The sequence below is a fragment of the Cervus elaphus genome, chromosome 29, assembly GCF_910594005.1.
Source record: "Cervus elaphus chromosome 29, mCerEla1.1, whole genome shotgun sequence".
Classification (NCBI taxonomy): domain Eukaryota; kingdom Metazoa; phylum Chordata; class Mammalia; order Artiodactyla; family Cervidae; genus Cervus; species Cervus elaphus.
Window position 1 is genome coordinate 17,660,775 of NC_057843.1, and position 8,931 is coordinate 17,669,705.

Here is an 8,931-nt window from a genome sequence, read left to right on the forward strand (position 1 = left end):
CCTTTGCCTCTGTGGTCACATTAACTCCTCTTCTTCTGTGTCTTCTCTGTATGTTTGCCCCACTCTCCCTCCCATCCCCGTAATTCTTTCTCTCTCTCTTATAAAGATGTACATAGTGATATATAGGACTCACCCAAACTATTCAGGATAAGCTTCCCTTCCCTTGAGTTAGCTACATCTTTTGCCAAATAAGGTAATATTCACAGATTCCAGAGACAGGGTGAGGGGATATCTTTTTGGGGGCCACATTCAACTCACTGCAGGTTCAGGTGACTGAGATGATAAAGAATCTGCCTGCAGTGCAGGAGATCTGGGTTCAGTCCTTGGGTCAGGAAGATCCACTGGAGAAAGGAATGGCAACTCACTCCAGTATTTTTGCCTGGAGAATTCCACGGACAGAGGAGCCTGGTGGGCTACAGTCCACGAGGTCACAAAGAGTCAAACATGGCTGAGTGACTAACACTGCAATTCATATTTTATAGAAGAGGAAACTCAGTCTCAGAGAACGTCATTCTCTGACCTGAGGTTGTGAAGGCAGCCAAGGGATACACTACAGTTATAAACTATTAAATTCACAAGTGCATCTTCCCCAGGAGGGCTCCTGGATCCTATGGAGATTGAAGAAGAATAGGTAACATTGAATTCCATCCAGGAAAGACTCAGTCCTTAGGAAAAAAGCAAACCAGAAGAAATTCACAACAGATACTTGCAACATTCTCTACTTCAATAGTTGTAATAGACTGGGATCATGTGACAGTGAAACTCAAAGAGGAGCAAGCTTTTCATGTTCAGTTTTTCTCAGAATAAGTCATTAATCCTAATCACAGGGACAGATGCAAGGAAATTTTGTTATTATCTTTCATATGTTATTTCAACGAATTCTGTAAAAACAACCCAAGAGATTTTATTTTTTTCTGGGGGATTAGCCTTATATTGTTAGCCAGAAAGTAAACCAGGAGAGAGGCCTGGGGGAACAGATCTCAGCACAGGTACTGATGCTGCTAGATGAAGCGGGTGGTGGACGTGAGGTGGAAAAGAACACCGTGGTGGGTTTGAGTTTATCAGATCTCTTGAGAATTAGGACTGGCTCTCCACTGAGGGTATTCCAGTGTTAAGTGTTCCATTCCATAAACAGATACTTGCCAAAAGCCATCCCGTGAATGTGACTCAGCCAAAGGGAAAGAGATGCACCCCTCTCCCTGGCTGTCCCTGGGTCTACTCAAGTCCCACTTCCATTCTGTGTTTCCCAAGTGCGCGGTGCTCAGGATAGCATCATTTGCCTCTCTCTGTTATATATCTCTTCTGGTTTGCTTGGTTTCCCTATCTGGCTGTGAGATTGCTAGGATATTGAAGCTGTGCCTGGCATATACATGTTGGTTGAATTAAATAATATATTGTTTATTCTCCCTGCCAAGCATGAGAATAAAAAAGTACAAAATAAATATTTTCTGAAGAAGAGATTGAATCAACCAGAAAGATAGAGTAATAGCATGCAGAGGAACTCGTTTAGGAAAAATTGCAAATGGAGGATGAAAGGAAACACCATGAACACAGTGAACTGGCTGGAGGAACACAAGAGAATACTCAGTTCTGATTGTATTCTTGTAGCTGCCAGTTTACCTGCAGACACACAGCACAGAAAAGTAGGTATTTCTCAGCAGAGGAATGTCTAAGTGACCCTAAAAAGGCGAGCCAGGTGGCAAAGAGTGAAGGATTCTTTAAACTGTAAAATTCTGAAAGAGATGGGAATACCAGACCACCTGACCTGCCTCTTGAGAAACCTGTATGCAGGTCAGGAAGCAAAAGTTAGAACTGAGCATGGAACAACAGACTGGTTCCAAATAGGAAAAGGAGTACGTCAAGGCTGTATATTGTCACCCTGCTTATTTAACTTCTATGCAGAGTACATCATGAGAAACGCTGGGCTGGAAGAAGCACAAGCTGGAATCAAGATTGCCGGGAGAAATATCAATAACCTCAGATATGCAGATGACACCACCCTTATGGCAGAGAGTGAAGAGGAACTAAAAAGCCTCTTGATGAAACTGAAAGAGGAGAGTGAAAAAGTTGGCTTAAAGCTCAACATTCAGAAAACGAAGATCATGGCATCTGGTCCCATCACCCCATGGGAAATAGATGGGGAAACAGTGGAAACAGTGTCAGACTTTATTTTTTTTGGGCTTCAAAATCACTGCAGATGGTGACTGCAGCCATGAAATTAAAAGATGCTTACTCCTTGGAAGGAAAGTTATGAGCAATCTAGATAGCATATTAAAAAGCAGAGACATTACTTTGCCAACAAAGGTCCATCTGGTTAAGGCTATGGTTTTTCTAGTGGTCATGTATGGATGTGAGAGTTGGACTGTGAAGAAAGCTGAGCGCCAAAAAATTGATGCTTTTGAACTGTGGTGTTGGAGAAGACTCTTGAGAGTCCCTTGGACAGCAAAGAGATGCAACCAGTCCATCCTAAAGGAGATCAGTCCTGGGTGTTCATTGGAAGGACTGATGCTGAAGCTGAAACTCCAATACTTTGGCCACCTCATGCGAAGAGTTGACTCGTTGGAAAAGACCCTGATGCTGGGAGGGATTGGGGGCAGGAGGAGAAGGGGCCGACAGAGGATGAGATGGCTGGATGGCATCACTGACTCGACGGGCATGAGTTTGAGTAAACTCTGGGAGCTGGTGATGGACAGGGAGGCCTGGCGTGCTGCAATTCATGGGGTCGCAAAGAGTCGGACACGACTGAGTGACTGAACTGAACTGAACTGAACCTTGCCTAGAGAGGAGGCTGAGCTGCATGAGATCTCTCTCTTTCAAAGCTGCAGCAAAAGTCCTCGGAAGAGGCTTGTATGTGATGTAAGCCTGTGAGAAAGGGCACTTCTTCTGAACTTTGAGACTGTCAAAAAGAATGAGCACCAGAGCTATGTTTTCCCATTTCCTTCTTCTTTCTATTCCTGTCTCAATGCAGAGCAGCTCAGAGCCCAGAGACTGAACTCACTAAATGGTAACCTCAGTGTGTCCTTGTCCTGGGTTTTGGACACGAATGGCCTGACTCCTTGAGACTCAGTCAGCAGGGTACGTGAGTGAGCACTGGAACCCCTGCAGATTCTTCACCTTCCGTCCCTGGGAGCTGGTGGCTGGACAGCTGCTTCCTTCACTGTCAGGATGATCCTCTTGGAAGACTACACCAAATGAATGACTAGTGAGGAGAAGCTAAAGAAGATGCTTCAAGTCCTCTGACAGCCCACCTGTCTCTGTCAGTTTGATAATATTTACAGCGTTCTGTCAAATAATACTGAGGCTGCACTTGTACTTGTTACAAGAAATCTTACCTCCAAATAAGTATTTGTCGCTGTGCCGAAAATCTCTTGGGAATCCACCCTCTTACTCCTATGAGGCTTCCAGTGTTCAAGAACATTGGCTTCCCTGGTGGTGCTAGTGGTAAAGAACCTGCTTGCCAATGCAGGAGACAAAAGTGATGCAAGTATGATCCCTGGGGTGGGAAGATCCCCTGGAAGAGGACGTGGCAACCCACATCAGTATTCTTTCCTGGAGAATCCAATGGACAGAGGAGCCTGATGGGCTACAGTCCACAGGGTCCTAAGAGTCGGACACGACAGAGAGACTAAACCACCACCAAACTGACTACTCTTCTTGGCTTTCATCCTACCTACTGTCAGCTGGCAGTAACAACCTGCTCCTCATTTGGGGCATCGCCGCTTCCCCCCTTCACACTGTCCTTCAAAGGACTCCTCCACCTAGGCCGTTCAGACAATCTTCTTTTCCTGACCACAGTGATTCAATGATGGCAAGGTTATATCAACACCCAGTACTGCACAAAGGTGAACACCAAAATCTATGAGGCTGTAACATGCTATATGATCAGAAATACGCATTAGAACTGGGATGAGGAAAGAAAAAGCAGTCAGTTCAGAAAATTATCTAGGGAGAAACCATCCATTTCAAATCGAGACTCCTATATGGCCTGCTTTGCCTATGGAAGGATTTGATCCAAACTAAACAGAGCAAATCCCCAGGATACTGGCAGACACCTTTTACAGTTTATTCTTAATCCTTTAAGTCAGTGGTTGATGACATTCTGGTAAAAGGGGTACTTTTGCTTCACCCCTTAGGAAAAAGTTAATTGTCTTGTAGGTTGGAAGGAATGCAGAGGCAATAGGATTCAGTTTATAAAACAGGATTGGAAAGAAATGCACAGTTTGATTTTTTATTTGCTACAGTTGCTACTGTGTTAACAGTTGCTTCTTGGCAGAACATAAGGGGTATAAAGAAAGCCGAAGGTTTGTTTCTCAAGAAATCATACAAGAAACAAAAGAAAGCTGTTTCCATAGTCTAGAGTGGTTTTGCCAGCAATTATGCTTTGTAGAAAATAAATAATGCATTCTGTTTCCAAAAGGCCCTGACAAACCATGATAGAAAAAAAAAATAAAATCTTTTCTTTTGGTTTTAGGGTGGCAAGTTTCATGATGGAAATAAAGTGAGCCTGTGTTCTCTAAGTAATTTATTACTGCATCTTACCACAGCAGCTCTAATGGGCTGGCTGCCAGGTATTCCGGGCTGCAGTTTGTCATGTCTGACTCTTTAGTTCTTTCAAGCAATTGAAGAAATGGCCTTCTGCAGGCTGTCAGTGACAGATTCTAGCCCACTCACATAGATAAAGCTCAATTAGCTCCTGGAAAAAACATCTTTTAAAAATGCAATGAGCTGCACCGTGAAAGATAGGTAGACAACAGTCCAGAAACAAAATAAAATGTTACTGTTGAGGGGAGGACGTGCGCGCAATGAGCAAGTGTACTGCTATTTTATGGGACAGTTCCCACCACTGAAAACAATGGGATGGTCATTTTTAATTTCTTCAGAAGATAGGATAGCACTTTGCTTCAGGTGCAAGGTAAGGGCAATAGTCTTAAAGAGTTGGCATACCATTCATTCATTCATGGCAAAGGCCCATACTCTATAACCTGCAAGTAGTTCTAGCCTAGAATAGAGGTACTAGAATAGCCTTTCACTGATTAAGTGTAGCCTGCCAGTGCGTTGTTTCATCCATATAGTATTTTAAATGTTTAGCAAACATTTGAAAATCAGAATATTTTACACACACACAAATACAGCTTTGACATCTCTTAAAATACTGAAACACCTGGAAATTGCGTTCTATTTATTTCTTTGGGGGGAAAGGTGACTTATGCCAAGTACCTACTGCATCCCATAGAAGAGGAAAAATGTCCTCTGTTACCACAATCCCTGTTGAGCTTGCTTTTCTCATTTCTGCTGCCTCCCTTGCCCTGGTCTAAATAGGAGACTAGTTTGAGCTTGCATACCTCTGATCTCCAGCAGTGATTCTGGGGACCTCCTACATCAAAAGTACTTGAGATTCTTATTAACAATGGAGAATCCCTGGCCCTGCCCTGGGCTAACAAATAAAATGCATGGATATAAAACATGGTGATACTTTTGCTTACTAAAGTTATTGGAATAATTGATGTTGTTGTTCAGTCGCTAAGTCATGTCTGACCCTTTGTGACCCCACAGACTGCATCATGCCAGACTTCCCTGTCCTTCACTATCTCCTGGAATTTGCTCAAATTCATGTCCACTGAGTTGGTGATGCTATATAACCATCTCACCTTCTCTCACCCTCTTCTCCTTTTGCTTTCAATCTTTCCCAGCATCAGGGTCTTTTCCCATAAGTTGGGTCTTTGCATCAGGTGACCAAAGTCTCAGCGCTTGGTCAGTCCTTCCAATGAATATTTAGGGCTGATTTCCCTTAGGCTTCCCTTGTGGCTCAGCTGGTAAAGAATCCGCCTGCAATGTGGGAGACCTGGCTTCGATCCCTGGGTTGGAAAGATCCCCTGGAGAAGGGAAAGGCTAGCCACTCCAGATTCTGGCCTGGAGAATTCCATGGACTGTATAGTCCATGAGGTCGCAAAAAGTCAGACATGACTGAGCGACTTTCACTCACTCCCTTAGGATTGACTGGTTTGATCTCCTTGCTGTCCAAGGGACTCTCAAGAGTCTTCTCCAGCGCCAAAATTCAAAAGCATCAGTTCTTCAGTGCTCAGACTTCTTTATGGTCTAACTCTCACATCCTTACATGACTACTGGAAAAATCATAGCTTTGACTCTTCGGACTTTTGTCGGCAAAGTGATGTCTCTGCTTTTTTAATACACTGTCTAGTTTTGTCGTAGCTTTCCTTCCAAGGAGCATCTTTTAATTTCATTGCTGCAGCCACCTTCATTGATCCCAGTGACCAGATAGAATTATAGTCTTCAAAAAATGGATCAAAATACTAATATCATGAATGGACCCTTTTTTTGAACATTACATGGGAATATATTTTTCTTCTAATTACATTAACTTACTCTTAATGGCTACTTTTCTTCCCCCTGAAAATATCACCTAGCCAAACTTACCGTACCGAGAACAAAATCAGATGACTTAGTGTCTGTTACTGACTTAGGCCAAATTTTCAATTTGGAGATAAAATCCACTACGTTTTATGAACTAATTTGTTCTCCGGGCAAGTGGTTGAACTTGATAGCTATATTTGTTTCTGGCACTACTAAATCATAATTACAGGAAATAGTTCTAGAGTTAGAATTCAATTGGCACAAAGCCTAAATGAATTAATAAAAACTCTGTATTTTTTCCCCCAGGCATTTTTCTCTGACTTCTGAAGGTCGTTAGCTGGGAAGAGTCTTGAATATCTACTGTAATAAAGATGACGATGATTCCTCACATTCGTGTGGTGTTTCAGAGCACCCTCAGATACATTATCCCCTTTGATTATCTCAGTCACCCTGTGAGGTGGTGGCAGATGAAGAAGTGAAGACTAAATTCAAGGTGCAGATGCTTGTAGAGTGAGGAGAAGATTCTTAGCTTTTTACTAATTCAGGGTTGCTTTTGTTCCATGATCTCAGATCCAAATTTGTAATACAAAAATCTATCCGCTATTGAAATATCCTTGTAGGTTTATCCCATGTTGGTAACATACGTTGTGCAATTAACCCCTAAGGATCATCAACTGAATCCAGTTGCCTCAAAGAGCCCCAGAATCATGTCTTGCTCACTGACATAATCCTGCAGACATCATCATTATCATGCTCTCTGGGGAGTGGCACAATTTGCACAGTAGGTTTAAGGTCGGAACCCCTTTCTGTGTATTTTTGTCAAGAGATTGCCTTATCTTCTTATTTCCTTCATATAGGTAATGAATCCACCATAAAAATTATAACAAATCTGATAAATTTCGTGTGATGCCATCATTCAACATGGTAGAGAATCCGTCTGCCAATTCAGGAGATGCAGGAGACGTGGGTTTGAACCCTGGGTTGGGAAGATCCCCTGGAGAAGGAAATGGCAACCCACTCCAGTATTCTTGCCTGGAGAATTCCATGGAGAGAGGAACCTGGCAGGCTGCAATCCAAGGGGCCTCAAAGACTTGGACGCAACTGAGCAACTGAACACACACACACACACCATTCAATATTCTTCCAACATCTTCCCACCATTACAGGAACACATGGCCCTCTGGAAGCCACTGGATAAGCCTTTTAAATTGTCAGAGGTTCTTGGTGGTTTTGACTCTTCTCCCAGTCTTCCGGATTGGGCTTATCCTTAAAAATGCATATTTGGGGAGCTTAATGCTTTAGTTAATATTTGAGAATGGAAAGGAAATAACTAAGTGAAAACTTGAATGTTAGTCTTAATAAAACCTTAACTTTTAAAACTTTCCAAACTGTTGACTGTGTGGACTGTAACATGGACCAAGAAATCATCCCTCTTTCCTTTCCCCTCTTCTAAGCAACACCAGTCCCTCTCTACACTTTGACTGGGGCCTCAACAATTAAGGGTGAAATGCTCTTTAAGTTTGGCTTTTGGAGTCAGGCAGTCCTGGACCACTTCTGGATAGCGAATTGCAACTGTCAGTTAAGTAATCTTAGTTTCATCATCTGTAAAATGGTTTGGTGAGAATTGAGATCACAAATAATAAGCATTGAGAATATGCAAATATTAAGTACACAGCACATTAAAAACATTTATTTTTAATTGAAGAAAAATTGCTTCACAGAATTTTGTGGTTTTCTGTCAAACGTCAATAAGAATCAGCTATAGGTACACCCATGTCCCCTCCCTCCCAAACCTCCCTCCCATCTCCCTCCCTATTCCACCATACTAGATTGTCACAGAGCCCCTGTTGGAGTTCCCTGGGTCATATGGCAAATTCACATTGGCTATCTATTTTACATATGGTATTGTAAGTTATTCATATTGCTTTCTCCATACATCTCACCCTCTCCTCCTGTCTCCCTGCGTCTCTGTTTTCTATGTCTGTGTCTCCATTGCTGCCCTGCAAATAAATTCATCAGTACCATTTTTCTTGATTCCATATATATGTGTCTGTATATGATATTTATATTTCTCTTTCTGACTTAACTTCACTCTGTATAATAGGCTCTAGGTTTGTCTACCTCATTAGAACTGACTCAAATGCATTCCTTTTTATGGCTGAGTAATATTCCATTGTGGGCTTCCCAGGTGGTGCTAGTGGTAAAGAACCCGCCTGCCAATGCAGGAGACACAAGAGATGCATGTCAGTCCCTGGGTTGGGAAGATTTCCTGGAGAAGGGCATGGCAATCCACACCAGTATTCTTGCCTGGGTAATCCCGTGGACAAAGGAGCCTGGCAGGCTGCAGACCACAGGGTTGCACAGAGTCAGACACAACCGAAGTGACTTAGCATAGGACAATGTTCCATTGTGTATATGTACCACAGCTTCTTTATCCATTCATCTGTCGATGGACATCTAGGTTGCTTCCATGTTCTAGCTATTGTAAATAGTGCTGCAATGAACACTGGGATATGTGTCTTTTTCAATTTTGGTTTCCTCAGGGTATATGCCTAGGAG